Raw genomic sequence first — 26741 nt, 5'->3', positions numbered from 1 at the left:
TCACCAACACTTGTTTCTTGTCTTTTTGATAATAGACATTCTGACAGGTGTGAAATAATATGGCATTTTGGTTTTGCTTTTGAGTTCCCTGATGGTTAGTAATATTGAGTATCTTTTTATGTATCTGTTAAATATCTGTATGTCTTCTTTGAAAATATATCTATTCAGGTTCTCTGTTTTTAATCAGATTAGGGTAATGTTTCTTCCTTCATCTTCTACCAACTCCTCCCTCCCTTAGGAAACCTCGGTAGTAGAAGTCACCTTCTATCAAATAGTTCTTTCTTTTGATTTTATTATTTATTTATCTATTTATCTATTTATTTGTTTGAGAGAGAGAGAGAGCAGGGGGAGAGGGACAAGCAGACTCCCTGCTGAACAAGGAGTCTGACTTGGGGCTCAATCCCAAGAGCCTGAGATAATGACCTGAGCCGAAATCAAGAGTTGGATGCAAAAAGCTCTTTCTATTTAACAATTATGTGTGTTGCACTTTTCTGCTTGTTGAACAGCAAGCTCGTTTTCCTCCTCTTTGTTCTTCTCTGTCTGCCTATAGGGCAATTTCCATCTCTCCGTTTTGCAGGGTCAAAAGCTCAAAAACAGTACTATGGTGATTACACCCACTCCAGGGGCGACAAAAATAATGAGGAAGATGGTGGAGTTGATTCCTTCATCTAGTCCTTGAAAAATGACAGCAGCGTCTGCTGACAAGAGTTAAGTTGGCTAGAGGCCATGCAGCAGTAAGTTCCAGTGTGGTTCTGAGTTGCCTTCTGTGGCACTTCAACGTCAAAGGTCATGCCATTCCAGGTACGACAAGGCTGGAGTTGCGTGTACCTTCGCAGGCAAGCATCTGCTCCATCCCTTTCACTCATGTCTGCTTGCCAGGGCAACCAGATTCATCTTGGCTTATATAAGACATGGAGTTAGAGCACAGTGAATGTTTTCTCCCACCATGATGAATAAAGTCAGTTTCATAGCTAAAAGCCAATTTTGAGTTATATAAACTTCAATCTTAAAAATAGTTTTTTATATTCATTAAGCAACGAGTTGACTTAGCACCTACCTTGTTCAATATCTGATCCAGGTCCTAGTAAATTAAGAAAATGAGTAAAATAAAGTATATGGTCTCAGTAGGACTTAAAATCTTCTGGGCTCATTTAGAAGGCTCAACATATAGTTTTCTTATATAATTCATTATTTCCACCTTAGTAACAATGTCCTTCCACCTACTCCATCTCAAAATTATTCCATGGTTCTTCTTTTATACTGGTTAATGGAGGTAATGGAACTAACCTTTATAGAGTGTAAATGCTTTCTGTGTTTTATCACTGTTGATCTTTATTTGTATTAAGATTTTTATCCTTATTATATAACCAAGTCTATTGATATTAAAAAAAACCAGATGTCACACAAAATATTTAAATGGAAAAAATATTATGTATACCTAGGTCCAGCTGACTCCAATGCCCACATTTTCCTGTTACTAAGTTTTTCTCTGTATGACATCTGTCTTGGGTAAATGTAACTACAATCTCTTAAAAAGCACATGGCCCCCGAGAAATTATGTAAACCAGAAAAGATACTTTATTATTTAATTTTTGATGTTCACTTTGTACCTAATATTTATTAGATTTTATGCCTGCTTCCTATTTGGTCCTCTACTATTTCATCCAGTCTCTAGCCAAATTAGTCTCTATTTCTTCTCTATGATTTTTAAATGTATATGTTGCAGTATTAATGAATAACCATAAAATATTTCCTTATTTCACCATACTCGTGAACCATGAATGCCTTGAGAGTAGAAAATGAACTCACATTAAACATGAAGCCTGGGGCAAACGAGCCCTCAAAAAATAATCAGTGATGGAGACTAATTATATGATGCTTATCTTCTTACAAGTGAAAAATTATTTCTATATTATTCTTTTGCCATGTAAGCAAGACCATTGCAATTTGTATGAATGTGCAGAGGCTTTGGGTGAGTAGTTCCCCTGATGATTTCTTTCTGGTATCTCAGATGCACTTTCTGGACTTTTTTAGACGCAAACAGGTGGATAAAATTATTTCTCCAGACTCTTCGAACTTCCTGAGTAATCTATGTCGAATGTCTCTCACATTAGCACCTATAACAGAGCTCCTGGTTAAGAGAGAGTTAACACACATCCCTCACACCTGGTTTCCGTCTGGGCTGTGACAGTAATTACAGGTCTCTAGCCAAAGATAACATCTAAAGTTGGACAGATGCTTAGTTCCTCCAATGTTGAAATGAAATATTACTTTTCAACCATGATAGTCCCTGATACCATCCCAATCCTCTTTTCGCTGAAATGTCATAGCCAGCAGGAGAGTATTAGGAAAAATGGATGTACTGTCTGACTCGATACTGCGTCTACCACATGACGTTGTCAGTATTCTCAGAAACACTCACACTCTTAGGAAAATAGTAACGTGTGGCCTGTTTACAAACGAAACTCAAAGTGTCTCTTGTGTTTCTATAAACCTGGAACATGAATCATCTTATGTGTTACATATATTTAAGAAAGAGACAGTACGAGCTCTATTTCCTATAGACAAAGACATGGTGCCTTACGGAGTTACTGTAGAATTGTCAGGCGTGATATTGGTATTATTATATTTGGAAACAGTCATAATCTATTAGATACATATAATGAAGCATTTCTACTTGAGTAACGTGAATCCAGGATTTTCTGTAAAATAATTGAAAACAAATACAGCACATGATGGGGGCAACAAGCAAAACAAAAAACGGCAGAAAACGTATCATTGTTGAAGCTACGAGAAGATAAATGGTTGTCCATTGTGCCCCTTTCTCTACTTTTCTGTAGATTTTAAATATTCCAAAATTAAAAGTTAAAAAACGTTTTCTCCTCCCATAGAGAAAAAGTTAGTTTCACAGCTAAAAGTCAGTGCGAGATATATAAACCTCAAATGCAACTGAAGCGTTTGTTTCATAATTCTTTCCTATTCGCTAGCTTATTTTTTTTATTAACTTGACTAATTGTTAGATCAAAGCATAAAACACAGTCTCTAAGAATTCTTTAAAGTCTAACAGCTAGATGAAAAGAATGGAAGGGATGTAAACTAGTTTCTTCTGCAACATTATACTGCGTGAAAGGAGCCCCTCCCACCCCCATGGCGTTTCTTTCCACAGACTTTGGTCATTGAAAGATTCCTCCAAAACACTGCTAGTCCCCATGCGTTGTCTCAGCCTTTGTCTTTAATCTTTGTTTCCTGTCAAGTCAGGATCCATCTTAGCAACCAATCCCTCTTTCACAAATTTAACCTCTCAGGAGTGTTTATTGGAACCAGTTCCTCAAGGAGAAATGCAAAAGGAGCTTGCTTCTCCCGAATAGATATTTCTTGCTGCAGGATTTCTGTCTGCTACTTTGTGCTGACCGCCCTGTTTGACTGACCTTTAATTTCCTGTATTGCTCTCCTCTCTGCCAGCAATAATCTACCGATTCCTCTAGGCTAGGTTTTGATTTTGGCCTTCTGCTCATGCTTCAACTCCAGATAAACTGTCTGGTTCAAGACTCCTTTCTAGCTCAGATGTCCAGTTTCCCGGCATTTAGCTCTACCAGGCCGTCCTGACACTTACTTGTTCTTACCTACATGTTGCCGGTTTGCTCCTCGTCCCTGCTCACATCCGTGACTGCACGGCTCTCCTGAGGTGACATATTCAGACGGAGGTGTTGGTGTTTTGGGGAAATGGAATCCGCCAATTTCTGTGGAGAACATTGCTTCATGTGGCTTTTTATATGAAACAATCACATACACCACATTCATGCAAACACATACATAATTTCCTATTATATGCCATTCGATAACAGTGAAATTGTAATACACATGAATACTACAGACACCTTCACAGTATGTTGACTCTTCTGCGTCTGAAATGTGTATCACCACCCCTTCAGTTAAGATAAATTCTTAACATTTTCAGGTTTTCCTGAAATGAGTCTAAGGAACAACTCATTTCATATCATTTCATATCTAAGACTGTGGTCAATGTGGAGAAAAAAAGATAAAAAATGCAGTATTTCTTGAAAAAAAGAACAAAAAACTTATTCAGTAGACGATTTCTCCAGGAGGTATTTGCAGGTCTTAATAAATTATTTAAAATACAGTATATAGTACATAATGATGTTTGTTAAAAATAAAGACTATTTATATACTGTGAATATATCCCTTTTTTGAGTTTATATTTTATATAAACTTTTAGTTATTTATTTAATTTACTTTTTTTAAGAGAGGGAGAGGGGAGGGGGAGGTGGAGAGGGAGAGAGAGAATCTTAAGCAGGCTCCACACCCAGCTCAAAGCCCTATGTGGGGCTGGATCTCACAACCCTGAGATCATGACCTGAGCTGAAACCAAGAGTAGGAGGCTTAACTAACTGAGTCACCCAGACGCCCCTAGACTTTTAAAATTAAAAACTTTTCAGTGAAGGAAGTACATGGAAAAAACATCAGAGAGCATAAAATAATGTAACAAAAGTAAAACAGATATATTAAATTCTGACAATCTTAAATTGGATAAAGCTCATCTATTAAAATATTTCAAAATAGATCAAAACACAAAAACACAATATTATATCTATTTTCAAAAGTGATATTGGCTCATAATTTGTCCACGTGTAGGACATGCTTGCCAGTTTGGGTCATTCAGCATCCATTTCCCCTTTCAAATTGAGCCACAAATTCCTTCCTTACTCCCCAGTAAATGATCTATACTTGTACAAATGATACTACCTTCTAGGATTTAAGTACTGAAATCATTATGCAAGGATAGATGGAAAATCTGTAGTTCATACAATTCGGTGCAGCACCCAGTCTGTACTGTTACAAAGCTCTTCCTGGAGTTCGTGCTTCTTCCATCTCCCAGAATTCCATGGTTTCAATCCATTTTTTGACTTTGTTCTCCCACCTTTCTTACAATTCTATAAACTCTCAGTGTTTCGTTCTATAAACTCCCTTATGGTTTCAACAAATTTGCTTCTTGCTTAAGTTTGTCAAAATCAGTTTTGTGTGTTTGCAAAGAAAGACTCCAATTAATATAGATAATGATACAAGAAAAAGAACTAATCACAGACACTTGGAGAGTTATAGGGTATTTGGGACTGTGCTGTTGAGATGGGCTAGAAGAGAAATAATGTCACACAAATGTATACACGTAAACATGCATACATACACAGATAGAGAGGGAGGTATACCTTTGGCTATAGATACAGACATACACATATATATTGTGTCCTAGGATGGAAATTGGGAGGCCTATGAGAAAATAGCCAATTCAAGTATTAACTTAATATCACCTCGAACACAGTCTCCCTGAGAGCAAGTCACTGGTGCCATAAAACATTTCGGAGGGCATGGGGATTTGGGCACCTTGTGGTAGGGTGACTCATCTCCATGGCAATGCAAAAGAATGCCATGCTTAAAACTCCAAATTAAAGAATAAACTGATGCTCATAAAAGACTAAGAATTCAACTGATTCTGTAGTTTAGTAACATACAACTTAATTGTTCGTTTGCTTTTCATTTACGGCCGTAAGACAATGATCATGAAGATGGAAAGGAAGGAGTGACTCACCCGTTCTTCTCCTATGAAGCACTCTGCACTGACTGCCACTGCCTAAGGGGGCTCTTTCTCACTGGCTTAAAAAAAAAGCTGTTATTTCCTTGCCTGAGGAAGCTCTTTTAGAAGAGGTAGTTAATAATTCCTCTCATGCCTTAGCCCACCATTATTACACAAGTAACTAGAACCAGACTCCAGAATACCTCAGGGTATCATATGTAGGATCAAATTTGTGTAGAGAAGACTAACAAACCAGAAAAATGGCAAGAATTTGCCGATTTATATGTCAAAATTTGTTATTTTGAACTTTGAGGGTATATGACTAAGGAAGGCACAGCTGAATTTAGATTGGTCTAAATTTGTTAAAATCGAAGTACTTACCAGAAAATATATTTATAACTTGTCATCTGAAACACCTAATATGTTCCTCAACTTTATTAGTATGTTTAATAAACCTGGACCTAACATTGACACTCTAAAGGAATTTGACATGTCAGAAATCCTTGGGCAAATAAGAAAAATGGAGTTTTGCTGCTACCATTCACAAATATCTCATTTTTTCCCTTAACATTGTCCTTAAAGGACGTTTTTGTTAAAAACGTTTGTTAAAAAACAAAAACAAAAACCTCCCTTTTTAAAAATGTTGTGACAGACATTCGTATGGGTAGTATCAGTAACCATAAAAGTCAAATTTGTTGACTGTCTCCCCAAGCTTAGAGTCTTCGTGAAAGACATTAGAGTTAAAACAGGCTCCATAATCTCAGTAGAAATAAAAAAAACCCTGTAGAGGAAGAGTCTAGGGCATGACACCAGAAGGAAGGTGTCGGAGATGACTGTAACGCCTGCCAGTGAGTAGAATAGTTTGATTTGCATAAATCTCTGGTGGTGGTTAATTAATCATGAAGTCCTTGAAAATGAATCACAGATGTAAAATATTAAGGTTTTATTTAGTTTATATGACAAAAAATTCAATTTTAAAATTTTAATTTAAAAAAGAGAAAAGAAAAATTTAATCTGGGAACAGAGGACTGATGTTAACTACCCCAAAAGGGAAGGTAAAAACAAAAACAAAAGTGAGAAGTTGGCACTGATTCTTTTTTGCCATGGGAAAATTTGTAAAGATTTGACAAAGAACTTAGGTTTTAATGATTTTAAGACACAATTCAGAAAAAAAGAAACTCTGAATGCCCAATAAATACATGCCTTGATAACCAATCCCACTTGTAATTATGAAAGTGCAAGGTAAAACAGAACTGAGATAGTTTGGTACATATCAGAAAAGTCTGACAATACTAAGGCTTATATACTGTTTTTGTGTTGTAAATGTATACAAACATATTGAAGAACTATTAATATTACTTAATAAAGCTAGAGCTAGATTTTCCCTAAAATCTAGAAATTCTACTTCTAGGTATGCAGAGAACTATGTATACAAAAGACATATACAAGAATGTTCATGATAATATTGACTGTATAGACACAAAATTGGAAATGACCTAAATGTCCATCAAAAGTGGAAGACGAATTATGGTAAATTCATACAATCATTGAAATGAATTAAATAGAGCTATCTCTACCCATATAGATAAATACCAAAAATGTGACATTGGGCTGAAGAAACATGTTACTTAAGGATACAGAAGGTATGATCCCTTTTAGATGAGGTTTAAAACATAAAAACTAGTATTTATTGATGCTATACTGATAGAAAAACTTGTGGACTTAATCTCTTAGATACTAAAAGTTCTAAGCTATTTGATCAAGAGTATCAGAAATAGTTTAAAAAGTTTTTATAAATATATCAAGGGGCTTAACAGTGAGAAGAAACTCTCCCACTTTGACATCTTTGGTTTCTAAATCCACGACTAGGAGAAAAATACCACTGTATACATTGGTCACTAATTATACACATGTACTGCATTTTGTGCCCCAGTCATGGAACTGAGTGCTACGCCATTTCCTGATGCTATAAAATGCTATAAATGCTTTTAGACCTAAAAGCATCTAATCAAATCGGAACATCCCATGTTGTATTACTACAGTATATCAGCTATTTTGCAAGTCTACATCAGCTAATACTTGCAGACATATAGTAATTAGGGACAACAAACCCAAGTCTAGAACAATTACTTCTGGGGCACCTGGGTGGCTCAGTCGTTAAGGGTCTGCCTTTGGCTCAGGGCGTGATCCTGGTGTTCTGGGATCGAGCCCTGCATCGGGCTCCTCTGCTGGGAGCCTGCTTCTTCTTCTCCCACTCCCCCTGCTTGTAAGTTCCCTCTCTCGCTGGCTGTCTCTCTCTCTCTCTCTCTCAAATAAATAAATAAAATAAAATAAAAAAAGAACAATTACTTCCAACAAGAACAAATCTTTGTTTTCCTTTCAAGATAAAAATGGAGAATAATTAACTTGAAACAGGTAATTGACAACTGCCCTCAAGATATGATCTCACCAAATATCACCACCAAAACTGATGCTTCCACAAAGCCTTCCTTATCTCTTATCTTAGGTTAGTACCCCAAAATGTGTTCCTATAGCCACTGATAGCTTCCATATTGTAGCATTTGTCATGTCTTATTATAACTATGGTTAGTGTCTATTGTTACCATGAGACTAAGCTCCACTGAGGATAAGAATTTTACCTTGTTTAGGGGCGCCTGGGTGGCTTGGTCGTTAAGCTTCCGCCTGCGGCTCAGGGTGTGATCCTGGAGTCCTGGGATCGAGCCCCGCATCAGGCTCCTCCGCTGGGAGCCTGCTTCTTCCTCTCCCACTCCCCCTGCTTGTGTTCCTTCTCTCGCTGGCTGTCTCTCTCTCTGTCAAATAAATAAATAAATAAATAAATAAATAAATAAATAAATAAGAATTTTACCTTGTTTACCACTGAAGCCTCAATTCCTTGGACAATGTCTGGCATGTGGTAGCTGCTCAGAAATACTGTTGAAGGAATGAATAGTCACCCAAGAACTGATGGATACTAATGAAATATTTGTGTGAAAATGTGATGCACGTGAAGTTTATATTTCCAATGAACAAAGGAAGGATTCTTACGCAATAATAATAGTTGACATAATAGAGTTTACTCTTTTCCAGGCACTGTTTTAAGTCTCATTTAAGAGTCACTCAAGGATCTCATATTATTTTTGTCCTCAGAAAGTTTAAGTACCTCCTCTTTTGAAGCACATTTGTTCCACAGACATATTTCGGGGGTCTCCTTAACACAATTTAAAAATTTTTGGATACAATTAGACAAGATGTAAGAAGTTCAGGATACATCCAACTGCAACCACCCATTGAGTTTCACTTGCCAGCTTGAGTGTGTGTGTGAGTGTGTGTGTGTGTGTGTGTGTGCATGTTTTTTTTTGTCATCTGCATGGTCCCTGAAAGCATTTAAATTAGTCACCCATGCCATAACAAGTAAATGCAATTATTACTTCTTTCTACTCACATGGTAATAATTTTCCAGCTTTGTGCAAGTAGGTGAGTGACTACATGTAGTGTTCCCTGGTGGATTAGAAGCAGAAGAACTATCTGATTTTCTGTGTCCCTGAGGGAGCCAATTAAGTAGGGTTTTTTTGAGTATAGTTTAAATTACTAAATATGGGGGTAGGGGGTTCTAGAGGTCAGCCTGAATTGAGTGCGATAAAATTTCAATCATTCGGAAGCATGTCAAATAGATTAGTAGGGTAAGACAGCTGAGGGTTTTGCTTGGAAACTGCTAAACCTTACAGAAATTAGATATTCCTAAAGAAAGATAAACACTCACCAAATTGGTCTAAGAACAATAGTTTGTCATAAACTCAGTGGAATGATTTTGAGTTTAGTAATTTTTCTCCAGCAAGCTCCTGGTGGCTGAGTGCAGAAAAAGAAACTATGGCAAATATTATACCACAGTGCAAGGCAAAGTCTTAGGAGATTTTATTAATACCTGGTATTGCTCATACTGTGGGAAGTCAAGCAACGATCCGTTCAAATCCTTATTTGAAAGAGAAAGCTTAACAGCACCAATAATTATATAATTTCCCAAGTTCCCTCTCAGTGCTTCTACTTTGCCCCAAACCTAATAAATTTACCTACCCACATCATACTCAGATGAGAGTGGTGGAGAGGCAGAGGGAAACACAACTAGGAAAATAACTGTTTTCTCCTGTGAACTCATGTCACCTGTGTGTTGGCACACCAAAGAGTCTCAGCGATACTAGACCTCTGGTACTTAGGTTTCTGAGTATGCGCAGCATCATCAGGTGAGTCAGCCAAACCTAGGATTACCTAGACCACAGATCAGGGGTGACTCCATTAACTAGATAAAATGTAGTCTTAGGAACCACACATCACCCAACTCTGAAGCAACCCAGACTCTGGACACTAGAATATTCCCCCAATACTTTTGAAGGCATCCTAACACCCATATCTGCCTGAAAAGTCCTAGGCACACTTCAGGTCACAATTCAAATGCCCTTTTCTCATAAGACCTTCGCAATGCAGTTCATTATAATTTGCCTTTCAAGACTTCAGTTTTACCTCTAGTATAGCATTCATTGCCATCTTTTCTGTACACGTTGTTTGTATCTGGGTCCTCAACCAGGCTGTAGCTTCTGAAAGAGAAAGATCAGTTTTGAATACAGTTTCTCATTGAATAAAATGGAGTTCATAGAGTCATGAGGCTCTTCAGTTTGGACAACTATAGCATTTCATACTCTTTCACTCTGTTCTAGTTAAAAGTTCCTCATTATACTCTGGGCCTGAACCAACCTCAATGTTAGGATCTGATAGCTGGCCAATGAAGAAGAAGAAAAAGATCTAAGTGTTCAGTTTTGCTCCTTGCCTGTATCTTGAAGTGGGTCTCATTATTATCATCCCTTCCCTTTAATAATAGAGGTGGTTAATAAAGTGCACTGAGATAAACTGTTCACATGGGAGAGGGCTTCAAATTGGGGAGGGTAATCTCCAAACAGGATACAAGAGAAACTGCATTATACAAAATATCATCACACTCAAGAAGTATATATCAGGAAGAAAGTTATTAAAGAGCATAGGTGAGCTCAGTTAACATCTACATTTATTTTTGGACCTGCTCAAGAAAAGCAAATAAACAGAAATGAGATTCCCCTAAATTGGAAGATTCCAATATTCTAATGACTTAGAAAAAAACACTAACTAAAAACTCTGGAATCTTTTTCATTTCTAAATAGATACTCAGATTTCCCCTTGTTTGTAAGTCTTCAAAGATAGAGCAGATTTACATAATGAATGTGTTTTCCAAAAGAACATTTTATGGGATGAATCCATTTCTTGTTTCTAAATTTAAAACTGTCTATGGGGAGGAAAGCATGAATTCTAATACTATAAAATTATAAAGTGTTATATAAAAATGATAAGGATACATAATTAACAAAAAAGGGCTAATTCTGAAATAACAAGCTTTCTACTCTAACAAGAAACTCAAATACCTAAAGCTTTAACTCAGATATCCTGTCAAAATTCAATTCATGATTGTACTAGAAAGATGGGAATCTGGATAATGAGCATGGTAATAAGCTTATTATTGGTGTTGAAATATTATATTTTTAATTATGAGATTTAATTAAGAGATCTCCTTGTTAATTTAAGTTAAATTTTTCCACCATACATTTATGGGTAGTAATCAAAAACCGATATGGATTTAAGATGTTTAAAATCCTGAAACATAAGGCAGCATATTTCACTAGAGGAAAGTCGTCTTCCACTTCACCCCCCCCCCCCCACAAAAAAAACCTCTCTTCCAGAAATGAACCTACTAACACCTGCTAGTTTAATTTTGGTTTATCATCACAACTAAAATGTTAAACTAAAAAGTTAAACCTAAGTACCCATCCCTTCCAAAATCATTACGGTGTCAACTGTCCTCTAAATAAATCATACAACTATTTTATAGGTTTTAATGACCAGACGTACTTTGCTTCCTCAATCATCTGATAGCGTAAGACACATCTATTACCTTTTCCAGAGAAAAATTAATTGTTTTTCTCCTTTTCATTCTTTTTGAAGCTCATGGGAGCCTGTTCACACTAAGCAGCTGGAACAGAATAGAACTTTTCTGTGTTTATTTGAATCAATCAACTGGAGGTCAATTATACAGCAGTAAAATTGACCAAGACCCAGGAGCATAGGTTGAAATTCAGCTAATAAGTTCAACCTACATCATCACCGCTATTGTCTTATGATCATCTCGGTGCTAAATTGTAGATTCAAACACATGTTGCTATGCAAAGCTATCTCTTCTCAAAATTCAAAGACTCCCGTCAGAGTTTTATCCTGTATGCTACTTCCTCTCATCTCCTCCAATTTATTATTTTCAATTTTATTGTGGTAAGAACACAACATGAGATCTACTTTGAACAGATTTTTTTAAGTGTACCATATATTATCGATACCTCTACACACAGCAGGTACTGTACAGCAGGTGTCTGGAATTTGCTCATCGTTGTAACTGAAATTTCATACTTATTGTTAGCAACTCTCCCTTGCCCCCTCCCTCCATCCTCTGGCATCCACAGTTCTATTCTTTGCTTCCTTGAATTTGACTCTTTCAGACACCATATATACATAGAATCATGCAGTATTTGTCCTTCTGTGAGTGGCTTATTTTTCTTAGTATAATGCCTCCAAGTTTCATTCATGTTGTCACATATTGCAGGATTTCCTTCTTTTTAAGAATGAATAGGATCCCATTGTATATATACCACATTTTTTATTCATTCATCTGTTGATGGACATTTAGGTTGTTGCTACATTTTGGCTATTGTGAATAGTGCTGCAGTGAATGTGGGAGTATTAATACCTCTTTAAGATCCTGATTTCAGTTCTTTTCAATGAATACCCAGAAGTGGGATTGCTGGGTCATGGTAGTTCTATTTTTAAATTTTTGAGGAAACTCCATATCATTTCCTGCAGCAGTTGCACCATTTTGCATTTCCAAAAGTGTACAAGGGTTTCAATCTCTCCACAACCTTACCTATTTGTCTTTTTTTCTTTCTTTCTTTCTTTCTTTCTTCTTCTTCTTCTTTTTTTTAGATAATGGCCATCCTATCTGGTGTGAGGTGACATCTCATTGTGGTTTTGAATTCATTTCCCTGAGGATTAGTGACATTGAGCATTTTTTGAGATACCTGTTGGCCATTTGTATGTCTTCTTTGGAGAAATGTCTATCCACATCTTTAGCCCATTTTTAAATTTGATTATTAGTGTTTTGTTGTTGAGTTGTAGCATTTCCTTGAATATTTTGGAAATTAACCTCTTAACAGATATATAGATTGCAAATATTTTTTCCCATTCTGTATGTTGCCTTTTCATTCTATTGTTTCCTTTGCTGTGTAGATGCTTTGTAGTTTGGCATAGTCCCATTTGTCTACTTTTGTCATCTCTTCCATTCTGAAAACAAAATAAAGATGCACTATAGCTTCTGACTAACCATTCAGGTAAAGAATATGGGATAACCAGGTCATCACCTCTTTATTTCATTCATTGTTTATTTATTGAGTACCCATAGGGTGCCAGGCACTGCTCTAGACGCCAGGGCTAATGGTATAAAGGACAGACTCTGCCCACAGGGAGCTTACCTTCATGGGGGATAGAGTCAGTAAAGAAGTAAAAAAGTAAAATATATATATATGCATGTATACTACATATATATTAAATTGCCAAATAATAATTGTTGAAAAAATGAAACAGGATGAAGAAATAGAGACTAAATCTTATATATATATATTTTTTTGTATTCTAACCCATTTGATTGAACTTCATTGTTTTACAAGGTAAATAACGAAGCAAATTAACTGGAAGCATGGGGATTCAAAGAGCTTAATCAATAGTAATCAAACACTTTAATATGATGTATTTTTAATTAATCTACCTCCTATGTGAAATTGGCTACTACTGAACCAGAAAACTGAAAGGTATGTATAAACAGTTATATTTGTAAGGCAACTTTAATAGTATTAAAGTCTAAAAATAGAATATAACTGTCCATAGGCTTACTTACATAAATATGTAAATATCTAGACTTTTCAAAAGTGTTGAAACTATTTTCAAAATCATGTATAGTGACAGATATTTAATAACACTTCTAACTTTATTTTTACCTAATAATTGTCTAAGAGTTAAATATGAACTCAAAAATTCTAAGAATATGGACTGTAGAATTAAGATAGATAACAATAAATAACACAAGTGAATGGATCAAGAACTCTTACTATTTTTAATATCTTGCTGCATGTATTAGATGACAGCTGGCAACTAGAAAAACAATTATTCAGATGTGGTAACTGTCAATTTTGAGAAATGACCATGCATTCTGACCACCTGGGTCCTTGGTTCCTCTTTTAGTATTAAGCATTTTGGATTATTCACCATCACATACTGAAAACATCATACAACTATGACTCATTGAGAAGATGATTTTGGTTCTCCTTTGGAAAATCACTGAACCTGTGTTTTAAAAAAAATTTTTTTTTATAAATAGAAATAAGTTTCATTTAGTTAATTTTGGTGAATGCTAAAGTATTTCACTGTTCTTGGTGCACAAGCCCATTACAAGAGTTATTATTCAGGGGGAAGTCTTTAGCATGATTAAAGGGAATCTTCAACAGTCATCCTTGTAAAGAGCCCTTTGGGCAGGCCCCAGACAAAGGAACCAGTAGGCCTACTCTTCATTTTCCTTTTTTTCCCTACTAATTCTAATGTTTTATTTATTTATTTATTTATTTATTTATTTATTTATTTATTTATTTAAAGATGAGAGACAGAGATAGAGCACAAGCCAGGAGGAGAGGGAGAAGCAGACTCCCCACTGAACAGAGAGCCCCATGCAGACCTTGATCCCAGGATGCTGAGATCATGACCTGAGCCAAAGGCAGATGCTTAACTGACTGAGCCACCCAGATGCCCCTCCAAAGTTCTATTTAAAGAGATATTCTCAATATGAGAAGAAAATCATGAATGAACTCAAAGGGATCTTCAAAATGATTTAATCTGCACATTTTGCAGGGGAAGACACCAATGGTCATTGGGCAATCTATTGTAGAAGTAATTATTCACAAAACCTCAATCTGAAGGAAATCTTCAAATATGTCTCTAAAATATGCTAACAGTTCATAGGTGCAGAAGATCTTTCAATGTCACATAAATGCTAGCATTACCATGGCAGAATATTGTTTAGTTTTTTTTTTTCTCTGCTAAAAACTAGTCATAGATTTGTTCGGGGAAAACTAAATTGTTGCAATTTAGGTCTTTGCAATATTTTTATCAAGGCTAATATTAATGTCACCCTTCAAGATCTGGACAAATATTCCCCAATTACTCTACTAATTCTATGATATGTACTTTTTCTTTCTTTTTTTTTTTTAAGATTTTATTTATTTATTTATTTGACAGAGAGAGAGAGACAGCCAGTGAGGGAGGGAACACAAGCAGGGGGAGTGGGAGAAGAAGAAGCAGGCTCCCAGTGGAGAAGGGAGCCCGATGCGGGGCTCGATCCCAGGACCCTGGGATCACGCCCTGAGCCAAAGGCAGACACTTAACCACTGAGCCACCCAGGTGCCCCTGATATGTACTTTTTCTTCAGTGTGGCTTGATTAAGTAAAATCTCTGATAATAGTAGCTATCCTGTTTTAATAAAATATAACTCACATACATCATCTCATTTAATGTTTACATAAACAAAGCTACTGAGAGAGATTATAAACCCCAGTTATAGACGAGGAAGTTGAGGTTTATAGAAGTTAAATGTTTTGTCCAAAATCACACAACCAGTAAGAGTTATAAGGGAGCTTTAAACCAGATCTTTGATCCCCATGTCTTGCCATAATATTGCTGTATTATAACAGTATTATGTACATATTATTATAATATGTTAAATGACATATTATATACTATGTATTATAATATTATGTTACATTTCCTCAAAGAAGAGCTGGTCTTAAAAAGTAAAAGATACATGTGCTCACTTGGCAGCACATAACCAAAAAGGTAAAAGATATGGAATTCATTACTTTCATCATTCAGTGGATCTGGTATTCAAAAAATATTCAAATAAAAACTTGAAAGAACAAAAAAAAAAAGCATATGGGAAGAGCCATATGCTGAATCATTGAAAAAAAATCCCAAGTTAAATTCTTGTAAACAGTACCTAGAAACACATATAAGAGTAAAAATATATCCCATTAAGTATATCTTGGTGTAGTGTATATTTCAATATTAAAAATAATGACAATAATTAATAATAACTTTTGGATGGGGGAATTGTACCTGGAAGCAGGTATATTACAGTGCTTCACTGTATTTCAGCCAAAAACAATCAATGAGGTAGGGAGAGTTTGTGAACTACTGAAAACAATTTATCCTAAGAGTCAGAGAGGTCCAATATTTGGTTACGAACATTTCCTCCCATTGTTCTAACTACACCATCTTTGTATTGGACGTTACCTAAGTGCAGCTGGTGTTCTTCTGAAACAGTACAAAGACCATGTTTTTTTCTGCCTCTTTATCATTACATATTTGAAAGCTGATATGTGAAGATTTGATTACAGGTCATTCTGCAAATTTGCTGGGAATCAAAAGGACTATAAGTCTCTAACAGATAAGCCTGGGGAAGTTATTTTTTGGCCACCCCTTCTTATTTATTAACTTTCCCTTATCATTGCACCCCACTGTCAAACACAAACAAAACAAAACACTACAATATTAAAATCCACACCTACAATACAGATGATTATTTAGAAAATGATATGTATTGCATAAGTGTTTACCACCTCAAGGAAGTATTAATCTACCATGGTTACCCTAGTATAGGGAAATGTATTCTTAAGGCATGGATCAACCGAGATATGAGAATTTGAAAAGCAAAGCTTACATTTCCATTGTAAAGTGAAGCTAGATAATTAGAGGGTGAGGCACATTTAGAATTATGTGAATTAATAGGTAAATGTGATTCAGTTTGCTAAAATTCCTAGGGAAAGGGAGGTGATGGGTATCAGCAATGGACAATTTCATTTACTGTTACAACACGAAAAGCAGGTGTACAAAGAGCAAGCCCGTGAAACTTATCAAAAGGTAAAATGGATTTCTGCCCAGAATTTGCAACCTGATATGAACAAGCCACGAGGAAACGCATCTGGAAACAGCAGTAATAAAAGTCTGCTTTACACAGGGTTCCCCAGAACCAGCATAGCTGACTAGACTTGCCCTTGGTCAGGGGTTAACTACATAGCATCCTGTCTTATTCAGCTCATTTTCTGGGCTGAGCTTTGAAATGTTCATCAGTCAGTGAACTTTTTATCATTTTATAGTAGTTAACTTTTCATATTCCAAGATGTATTTTCTCTATTCAGTTATTCTCTATAGTTATTTCAACTATCTCCTATTAATTCTTTAAGAATTATACTGTTCTATTCATTTTAAACCCTTGACCAGCATTCATGGAATTATTGAATTATATTATAACTTTATGTTTTTAAATTTATTGTCCTTTTCAACACTATTTAGAGTTAAGATGTTTTACCACTAAATATAAGTTATGGGTCCCTAAGTATTACTTTACATAACTTTGTTCCAGTGCTAAGAGCATTTTAAACTGCTTTTAGTGTAGACCCCAAGCCTCTGACCTATCTTCCCCACTGAGCTACAGAACCATATATTAACTGTGTTCTGGAGACATCTAGTTAGACATCCCATAGATACTTGAAACTCAAGATATACAAAACAGAATTCCTTGAATCAGTATAAGCTCTGATACTCCTACTTTCTCTTCCTGGAAACCCGGTATCCCAAAATAAGAAATGTGTTGATCATCCTTGACTTCTAATTTTCCTGCAATTTCTGTAGCCAATTAGTCATCAGGTTTTGCCAATTCTACTTCATGAATCCATCTCAAATTTATTCTTTTATCTAATTGGTACTATTATTATCCTATTATCTTATCGATAATCCTGTAGTTTGGTTTCTCATTCTTTGTCTTCTGGACATGAATTCAAAACATACCTTCACCATATTAGCTGTGACCTTGACTGACCCTGGCTAACCTTAATCTACCTGAACCTCAGTTTCCTTATCTATTAAATAAGAGATATTAGATCTTGCTTACTGCTCCATTTTGACTATGAAATGTAATATGCTCAGTTGGTTAAATGTCTGCCTTCAGCTCAGGTCATGATCTCAGGGTCCTACACTGGGGATCAGCCCTGCGTAGGGCTCCCTGCTCAGTGGGGAGTCTGCTTCTCCCTCTGCCCCTCGCCCACCTCCCCATTGTCTCTTTCTCTCTCAAATAAATAAATAAAATCTTTAAAAAAATAAAATAAAAGAGAGGAAAGAACTTGAAAGAAATAAAAATGAAAGAGAAAGAGATTTCACTGAAAGGCAAAGAAATGTACTTGTGGATCTTCAAATTTAGAACAGTTGAAGCCCAAGAGTCATAAGAAGTAGCAAAACTATTACTGCTGATATGACCATATACCTGGAAAATCCAGAAGAATGCACGAAGAACCTTAGAGTGTATGAGTATAAAATAAGATATATTCTTTAAAAATACATGCATATGCATGTGCATGCTCACACCAACACACGGTTTCCCTGCATTCTCCAAATAATTAGTTCATACAGCTAGTAAAAATCCCATGTATAGGGGCGCCTGGGTGGTGCAGTCATTAAGCATCTGCCTTCGGCTCAGGGCGTGATCCCAGCGTTCTGGGATCGAGCCCCACATCAGGCTCCTCCTCTGGGAGCCTGCTTCTTCCTCTCCCACTGTCCCTGCTTGTGTTCCCTCTCTCACTGGCTGTCTCTCTCTCTGTCAAATAAATAAATAAAATCTTTAAAAAAAAAATCCCATGTATAAGAACAAAAAGTTAACATAAAATATGTAGCATTATAAAAAGAATATAAATGACTATATGAAAAAAATGAATTCATAATTCTAAATTGAGATATTTAAGAAATCTTGGAAGAACAAATGAGATTTTATGATAATGAAAGAGAAAACAGCATTGTGAACACACTGTCTAAATTCAGCTTTAAACTTAAGTGTAATAATCAAAACCCAATGAGAATTTTGTATGTATATTTTAATACTGAAAAAATATTTCTAGAATTCTTTTGAAGATATAACTTTGGATGAGAATAGCCAGGGAATTTCTGAAAAAGAAAGTTAAAAAGAATGGTTAAAGTTTAAAAAGTTAAAGAGTTAATAATAAATTAAAAAGTTGTGCAGCCAACTATGATAACCACTTCAAAGACAGAGCAATATATAGAAGAGAAGAAATATTCAAAACCCAAACATAGAGCATTTCTATATTACATTGCATACACATAATTTTTGTTTACAGTAAATTTGACTGTAAAATCAGTAAGAAATAGATTACTCAGTAAATAATGTGGATACTTCTATTTATTTTGCAAAAATTAAAATAAAATAAAAATAAATCTATATGCTACCTCACATCTTAAACAACAATAAATCCAGGAGCAAGAAAACATAGATGTGTTTTTTAAAATAATATTTGTGTGAAATAGGTACTTCTAAGCATAGCACCAAAGACAGAAAGCATAAAAACGATAAGTTTGATTACATAAAACCTCTTTTAAAAAATGAAAGGCAAACAACAAACTGAGGCTCTGCTATTTGTTACCAGTTCTGAAATTACACGGTGTTGTATATTTGCAGCTACTTTTGCACAGCACAGAGTCCTTGGCAAGGATATCTGGCACACTTTAACATTAAAGAAAATCATGTCCTTCAGTTCTAGAAAATTTTATTGAATTATGCCTTTGACTATATTTCCCTCTTCCATTTTATTCTGTCTTTCCTTCTCAAATTCCTATGATTTTAATGTTGGATTTTCTGTACTAGTCACCTAATTTACTTTTCTTTCCTATTTTCTATCTAGCTACCATTTTGCTCTGCTTTCTTGGGAGGTACCTCAATTTTATCTTCCATTTCTTCTAATGAATTTTTCAATTCTGCTATCATATTTATAATTTTCATGAAACTTTCTTTGTTTTCTAACTATTTTTGTTGGTTATTTTTTAGCATCTTGTTATTATTTAGCAGATGGAGTATATACATTTTCTATCTTCATTGTGCATTTCCTCCAAATTACTTTTGCTTTGGCCTCTGTTTCCTTAAATATCTAATGTTCTTTTGTTGTTTATTCATATTTATGTATGAAACCTGAAAAAGCTATATGCATGAGTGACTGTAAGTCACTTACAGTTGACTGTAAGACAACCTATTGGGTCATTTTAATTAGGGAAAAAAAAACTGACATCATCCTTAGATCTTTTCTGTTGTGCTGTTCAGAATCCCAGAAGTTGCACCATGCATCTGCTTCCCAGAAAGAATATCCCTGCTACCGAGCATTCTGTGAAAGGAATATGGAAGAGGCCTCGGGAATCTCAATATTTACAACATAAACTTTCACTTAAACCACGTTTTCACTACAGTGCCCCCTCCCAGCTGGAATTAGTTTTCCTAATAAAAAGAATAAAGCTCCAGTTGTCTCTGGGGAAAGATAGTCTCCTAATTGCACAAAGTAGAAGAGGAAATCAGAGGGTCCACTCATTCTTAATCTGATTTTCAAAAAATTCACCATACTTACCCTTATACTTAAAGGTAACTGGTATTGTCAATTTCTGAGACTTTGGGGTTCTCTAGTGTGAGTTGGCATGCTTTGGACTCTTTTCAGCAATCTCAGGTTTTAACTTTCTCAAGTCTAAGTTAGTTACCACTGATCAATCTGCTTTCAAACTTCCAAAAATGTTTTCCTGATCATCCTAATTTTTGCCATTTTTTATCATTTAATATCATTTTAGGCTTCAGAAAGAAGTAGAGCCAAATGAAAATATAACAATTAGTTCAACATACCATATTCAACAAGGCAGACTTAATGTTGAACACCAGAAAGGCTGAATTCCATATGTGATCAGTGATCTGGTTCAGGCAAAAATGAACCAACCAATAGAGATAAATTTTTCAACTGCAAAGGGCAAAAAAACCTTAGGGTCAGGAATACAAATAGATATTCCTTCATTATGCAAGAATGAAAGGATTATATTATTGTTAAGTAGATGCCTAACTACATACAGAAATCATATCACTAGAGACAAAAAAAAAAAAAGCTAATTCCATTAAATGACCCTTCTTAGAGACTGTGTTAATAACACTGATAAATTACATTTATTATGAAAGATTAGAAGAATGGCAAAAAAATTTACATTGCTAAAACTATTCAAATAGTATGGTGATTATCAGCAAAGGCTCTACATCAGTGCTAAAAACTATTCAAATAATATGGTAAGTGCTCATTAGCAAACGTTCTAAATCATTCCTTTCTAAATTTTAATATGTGTATGAATCACATGAGGATCTTATTCAAATGGCAATTCTGATTAAGTAGATCTGGGGGGCCTGAGAACCATTTCTTCACAAGTCCTCAGATAACTCTGAGGCTGCTAGTCTATAGGCCGTACTTCGAGTAGCTACCTGGACATAGGGGTTTTTAAAATCTCCTTAGATGATTCTAATGTACAAAAAAAGTTGGAAAGTTGTTAATCTAATTTATTTCCTTCAAATCAACAGTACTAATAAAGCAGGGTATAATTTCATCAAACTGATTTTGTTATAGGTAAGCTGAGTCATTTAAAAAAGCCAAATTTCTCTACAATTATTCTTTCTCCTGTTTGATTTCCACTCTTAAAGAAAAAAACATTCATTCACTCAGACAGAAAACATTTATTGAGCTCCCAACTCAATGTAGGTTACTGCTGTAAGAGAAACAAACAAACGAACAAAAAATATTACTTATTAATTGAAAAGATAAGCAAGCAAATAAATTGCCATAAAAGTACTAAGCAAAGGTTTTCACAAAGTGCTATGAGATTGCAGAGGCACCAGTGATTAGGTGAGGCAAGAAAGGCTATTCCTAAAAAATAATACCCTAAGGAATTACATAGAAATTTGCACTGACCCCTTATCTCATTTAATCCTGATTTTCATTCTTTCCGCCCAGGGTGCAATCCTCCTGACATGTTATCTCTCCCTATGGGGTTGAGTTGAGTAATATATCCTTCTGCTACATACCCTATGCACCATTCTCTGAATAAGAACTTGCGTGGTCCCTAAAAAAGCGGTACAGATCCGAAAAAGTAATTGTTATCAAACAATACATTTGAATTATGCTTTGAGCCAAGCAGAGGTGAAACTAGTCACATTACCTACATGTCTTTAAACAACTCTCTAAATCTATTTAAAGAAAACTTACAAGAAGAAATGTATAGGTACCTAGCAGGGGTGTGGTGCATTCCGGGATACCTGTTCACCAGGTATTACCTTGATACCTATATCAAGGACGAAGGCAGAAAAATTATAGGACCAGTGCATGTTGGGAATATATACTTCTTTATATATTACCTCATTTAGAGAATAGCTTTGATTTCCTTCTGATTTTAGAGTAGTCAAAATAGAGGAAAATCCAGAATCAGCTCTGAAGACTCCATTACATAAAAGCTTACTAAAAACATAGCTGTGGGATATGCACGTTAATCCTCCTTGTCCAGATCAAAGGGTATGAGTGGGCTGAAAGACAGGCTTGTGATCCCACTCCATTTAAGAGAAAAAAAAATCATGTAACTACTGAGAATCATGTTGAAATCCAAAGGGAAAACAAACATTTCTTTGACAATGTTTTCCTATAAGAAATTCAAGAATATTTCAGAGAATGCCCTGAAATATATATAAAAAAAAGTCATCACTTGAAAAAGAGTATGTGTCTTTCACATGTATATACTGTAGGGTACAGAGTAGGCTAGGATTTTAAACTGTTATTAATTATATTATCGAGATATACCACATTCTTTCTCCATCACACTTTGCCATCCTGTTATGTTTTCTGTCTTTAATTCCTTTTTGCTGTTTTTGTTTTCTACTTTATGCAATATGGGAACTATTATTTTTATTTTTTTACTTTTAGTATCAGCAGACTTTTTGAACTAATGTATTATTGTTTTTCCTCTGAAAATTTTTTTACCATTTTTTATTGTGGTAAAGTACATATAACCAAATTTGTCACTTTAACCATTTTTAAATGTACAATTCTGTGGCATTAAGTACATTTACATTGTTGTGCAATCATCCCCACCACTCATCTCCAGCGCTTTCTCATCATCCCCACTGAAATTCTGTACCCATTAAATACCACCTCCCCACATCCCCTTCTTTCTAGCCCCTGGCAACCATCATTCCACTTTCCGTCTCTTATGAATTTGACTACTCTAGGAGCCCCATACAGTATTTGTCTTTTTGTGACTGGTTTATTTTACTTAGCATAATGTCCTCAAGGTTCATACATATTGCAACATGTGTGAGACCTTCCTTCCTTTCTAAGGCTGAGTAATTCCACTATATGTACGTACCACACTTTATTTATCCACTGACAGACATTTGGGCTGCTTCTACCTATTGGCTCTTGTGAATAATGCTGCTACGAACATGTAAATACCTGTTTGAGTCTCTGTTTTCATTTCTCTTAGTGCATACCCAGAAGTGGAACTTCAGGGTCGTATAGCAATTCTACATTAAAGTTTTTGAGGAACTGTCATACAGTCTTACGTAGTGGACGTACCATTTTACAGTCCCACCAGCAATGTGCAAGTGTTCTAATTTCTCCACATCCTCATCCAACACTTACTTCCTGTTTTTTTTTTTAGCCATTCTAATGGGTATGAAGTAGTATGTCATTGTGATTTTGACTCTAATTAAAAATTAGCTATTATTATGGTAATGCCCAAACATAACAAGATATTTAAAAAAACTAACATGAGCCAATCTCTGATGGATATAAGTGCTAAATTCTAAATAACATTTTACCAAATTGAATCCAGCAGTCTCTCAAGTAATATAACACATAGCCAATTTTATTTCAGAAATACAAGATGTACTGTAACCCTCATTCTCAGTGGTTGCTCTTGCCTCTTCTCTCAGAAGACAGAGCTCCTGCAGTGTAAATACTCTGAACTTTTCTCTTTTAATAGTGTCTCTGCACTGCTAACCCTCCAGCTGGCCTTTAATTCTGTTGGTACTTTTCCCATCATTTTATTCCCACTTCTATTTCCCATATCTTCAATGAGTCCTCTCTATCGACTCATTCCTTTACACCTGCAACACTAAGCTATGAGTGATTCTTCTTTTCACAGAATTAGTTTTCTACTCTACTTCCCTTACTATATACTTATTCCTTAGCCATCTGTAACTTATATTCTGTCCCACCATTGTCCCATTTCCCTCAACATCTCCAACTTCTTACTAGTCCAAACAAGCAGATTTTTCTCAGACTCGGCGCTCATTGACTGAGCTACAAAATTAATGCTGTCGAGCACCCTTCTTTGCCTGTAGTGACTCTACTCTTTCTTGAGTCTCCTTCTATGCAGAATGGTTTCCTCATGTTTCTTTGCAGGTTCCTCTTCTCTAGTCATCTATTTAATGTGTTTGTCATTGGTCCTCTTCTCACCTACTTCTCTCTTCCTGATGAATCAACTCACTCTTTTGACTTTGGAAAACACCACCATGTGAATCTCTATTGCTATATAATTAAATAAGTTATGGAAAGTACCAAGAAAAGGGCCTGAAGATAAAATTTCCACATCCATCTGCTCTATTCCTCCCACCCTTAAAATTCTTCCCTCTCCTTTTACTTTCATTTTTCAAGTCCTTTTCTATTTTGACTTCTAGATCCAAATTTCAGTTCTCTTCCAGACACATTGATAGCATGTCTGCCTTCCAAACGCAAGATACACAATACATAAAAATGCATCTCACTGTTTTATTTTCTCAGTCCTCCTAATATTCCAATACATCCTTCACACCACAACTAAAGTTATTTTCCTAAATCATAAATAAGACCAGGAAATCTCTCTGCTCAAAAACCTTCAATAGTCACAATAACTAGCATGTTGTTTCACTTATACCTTACTTAGTCTTCTTTTTAGTTAATCTGAATGGGTTTATTTTCTTCAGCTGTCCTGTAAACTCTTTGAAAACAAGTGCTATGTTTTGCTCACATATATCTCCATGAAATTTCTGGACATTTATGTAATAGAGACTCAATAGACGTTTGTGGATGGATGGATGGATGGATGAATGGGTGGATGGATAGATGAACGAAAGCAGGACAAACAGGTAACATTTTCCCTTACAGATGACTTGGCAAACTCTAATCAAGTTAACAACAGGCACATTATCTTTACTGAGTCTATTTGTTACACCAGAAAACAGAAGAAAAAACTAAAAGTGACAAAAGTAATGTCCGATTTTTGTTAAAGATTTATTTATTTATTTTAGAGAGAGCGAAAGAGAGAGCGTGCATGTGGGTGGGAGGGGCAGAGAGAGAGAGATACTCAAGTGGACTCCCTGCTGAGTATGGAGCCCATTGCAGAGCTCGATCTCACAACCCTGAGACCATTACCTGAGCAGAAACAAGACTCCGTCACTTAACTGATTGAGCCACCCAGTAATGTCTGATTTTAGGAAGAAAATCACAGTCTGTTTAATCCCAAATCAGGGTCCAACATCTGACCTAGTCTGATAAAGTAACTTTATCAGAAGCTGAGTAAACATAAAGAAATATTTAGCTAATAAGAAATTTTTCTTAGTTGTTTCGGTGAATTATCAGAGGAGAAGCTGATTAATCATCCAAGGCTCTTGCTACAACTACGTTAGTAGCTGCTAAGGACTCTACATTTACTCATTACCTTCCCTTGAATTTTCCAAATCAAATCCCATCTGATCCACTGAAGTTTACTTCTATACTATTGCATATCCTGCCTCCTTCCTGTGGAAAATTAATGATAAAAAAGAGAAAACAACTACCAAATAATCTCTTACATTAGAATAATGGTGAATTAAGCAATCTGAAAACTAAGAGGTAAGTTGTATAATTTTGACGGAATTCACAGGTCATATTCTAGAATTTGGATGAAATATAACTACCAAATAAAGATATGAAATTATATACAAGATCCTGAATAAGATTATGTATTTATTTATTTGGGAGAGAGAGAGACTGAGCATGAGCTGGGGGGAGAAGGAGAAGCAGACTTCCCATTGAGCAGAAGCCCGACATGGGGCTCAATCTTGGATCCTGGGATCATGACACGAGCCAAAGGCAGACGCTTAATCAACTGAGTCACCCAGATGCCCAAGATTATATATTTAAATTGAAAATTAGAGTTCCTTTTCCTAGAATCTTATGGATTGGTAAAGAGATTTTAGTATGATAATTTTTTCTTTCTTGCCAAAACAAACAAACAAACCCTGATACTCTTTATTTATGAGAAGTTATATACTTACTGGTTAACATGTATTTATTGAACACTTTGAAAACCTTACAATCGTGGGAAAACAGCTTTCCTTCCTTTTAAGTTTATCACTGATATAATACTGGACAAAGTTAAACATGATTCTATAAGAACTTAAGTTTACGTCATCGGACTCTTTAAGTTGAGAATATAAGAGAAGTTGTCTTTGAATCCATTGCCTAGAGGTCAGAATTCGAACCCTGTCCCTGTCCCACCGCAGGCTATGATTCTGCAGCATGTACATCTAGATTGCGAGTTGACATCCCCAGAACTTGGAAAACTGTAGGCCCAACAGATGTGTAGTACATTTTACCCACTAATCTGGCAGACCTAGAAAAACTGTTTCCCATAACACATTTTGTATACTGTGGAGATTACAGTGCCAGAATTGGTGTTGGCTCATTAAAACCTGTGGAAAAATCTAAAAAGTATGTATTAGCCCAGCAGGCCTTTCTCTGGAATGAATATCTCAGGATAAGCACATAAATTTGGTGTGTGGTTGCTCAAATTCCTATCCTCATACCAAATACAGTCTCCATAGAACCAGATAAAATAACCCCTGTGGAATTTAAATGCTTCAAACAAGTCGAGGTGCCAGTACTAAGCACAACACGAAACTTCTCCGCATTCACAAATGTTATTAATAACATTATAATTAACAAAGGGGCTAAAACCAACATTTACTTACCAGTTTTGACACTTCGCATCCCTGATTGTCATTCCCACTGTCCTCCACTTATTTTGGAAGTCGTTAAATGCTTGCCAATGGAAACTTTAAAAC

This window comes from Ursus maritimus, unplaced genomic scaffold, assembly GCF_017311325.1.
Source record: "Ursus maritimus isolate PB19 unplaced genomic scaffold, ASM1731132v1 scaffold_11, whole genome shotgun sequence".
NCBI lineage: Eukaryota > Metazoa > Chordata > Mammalia > Carnivora > Ursidae > Ursus > Ursus maritimus.
This window is presented reverse-complemented; position numbering follows the sequence as displayed.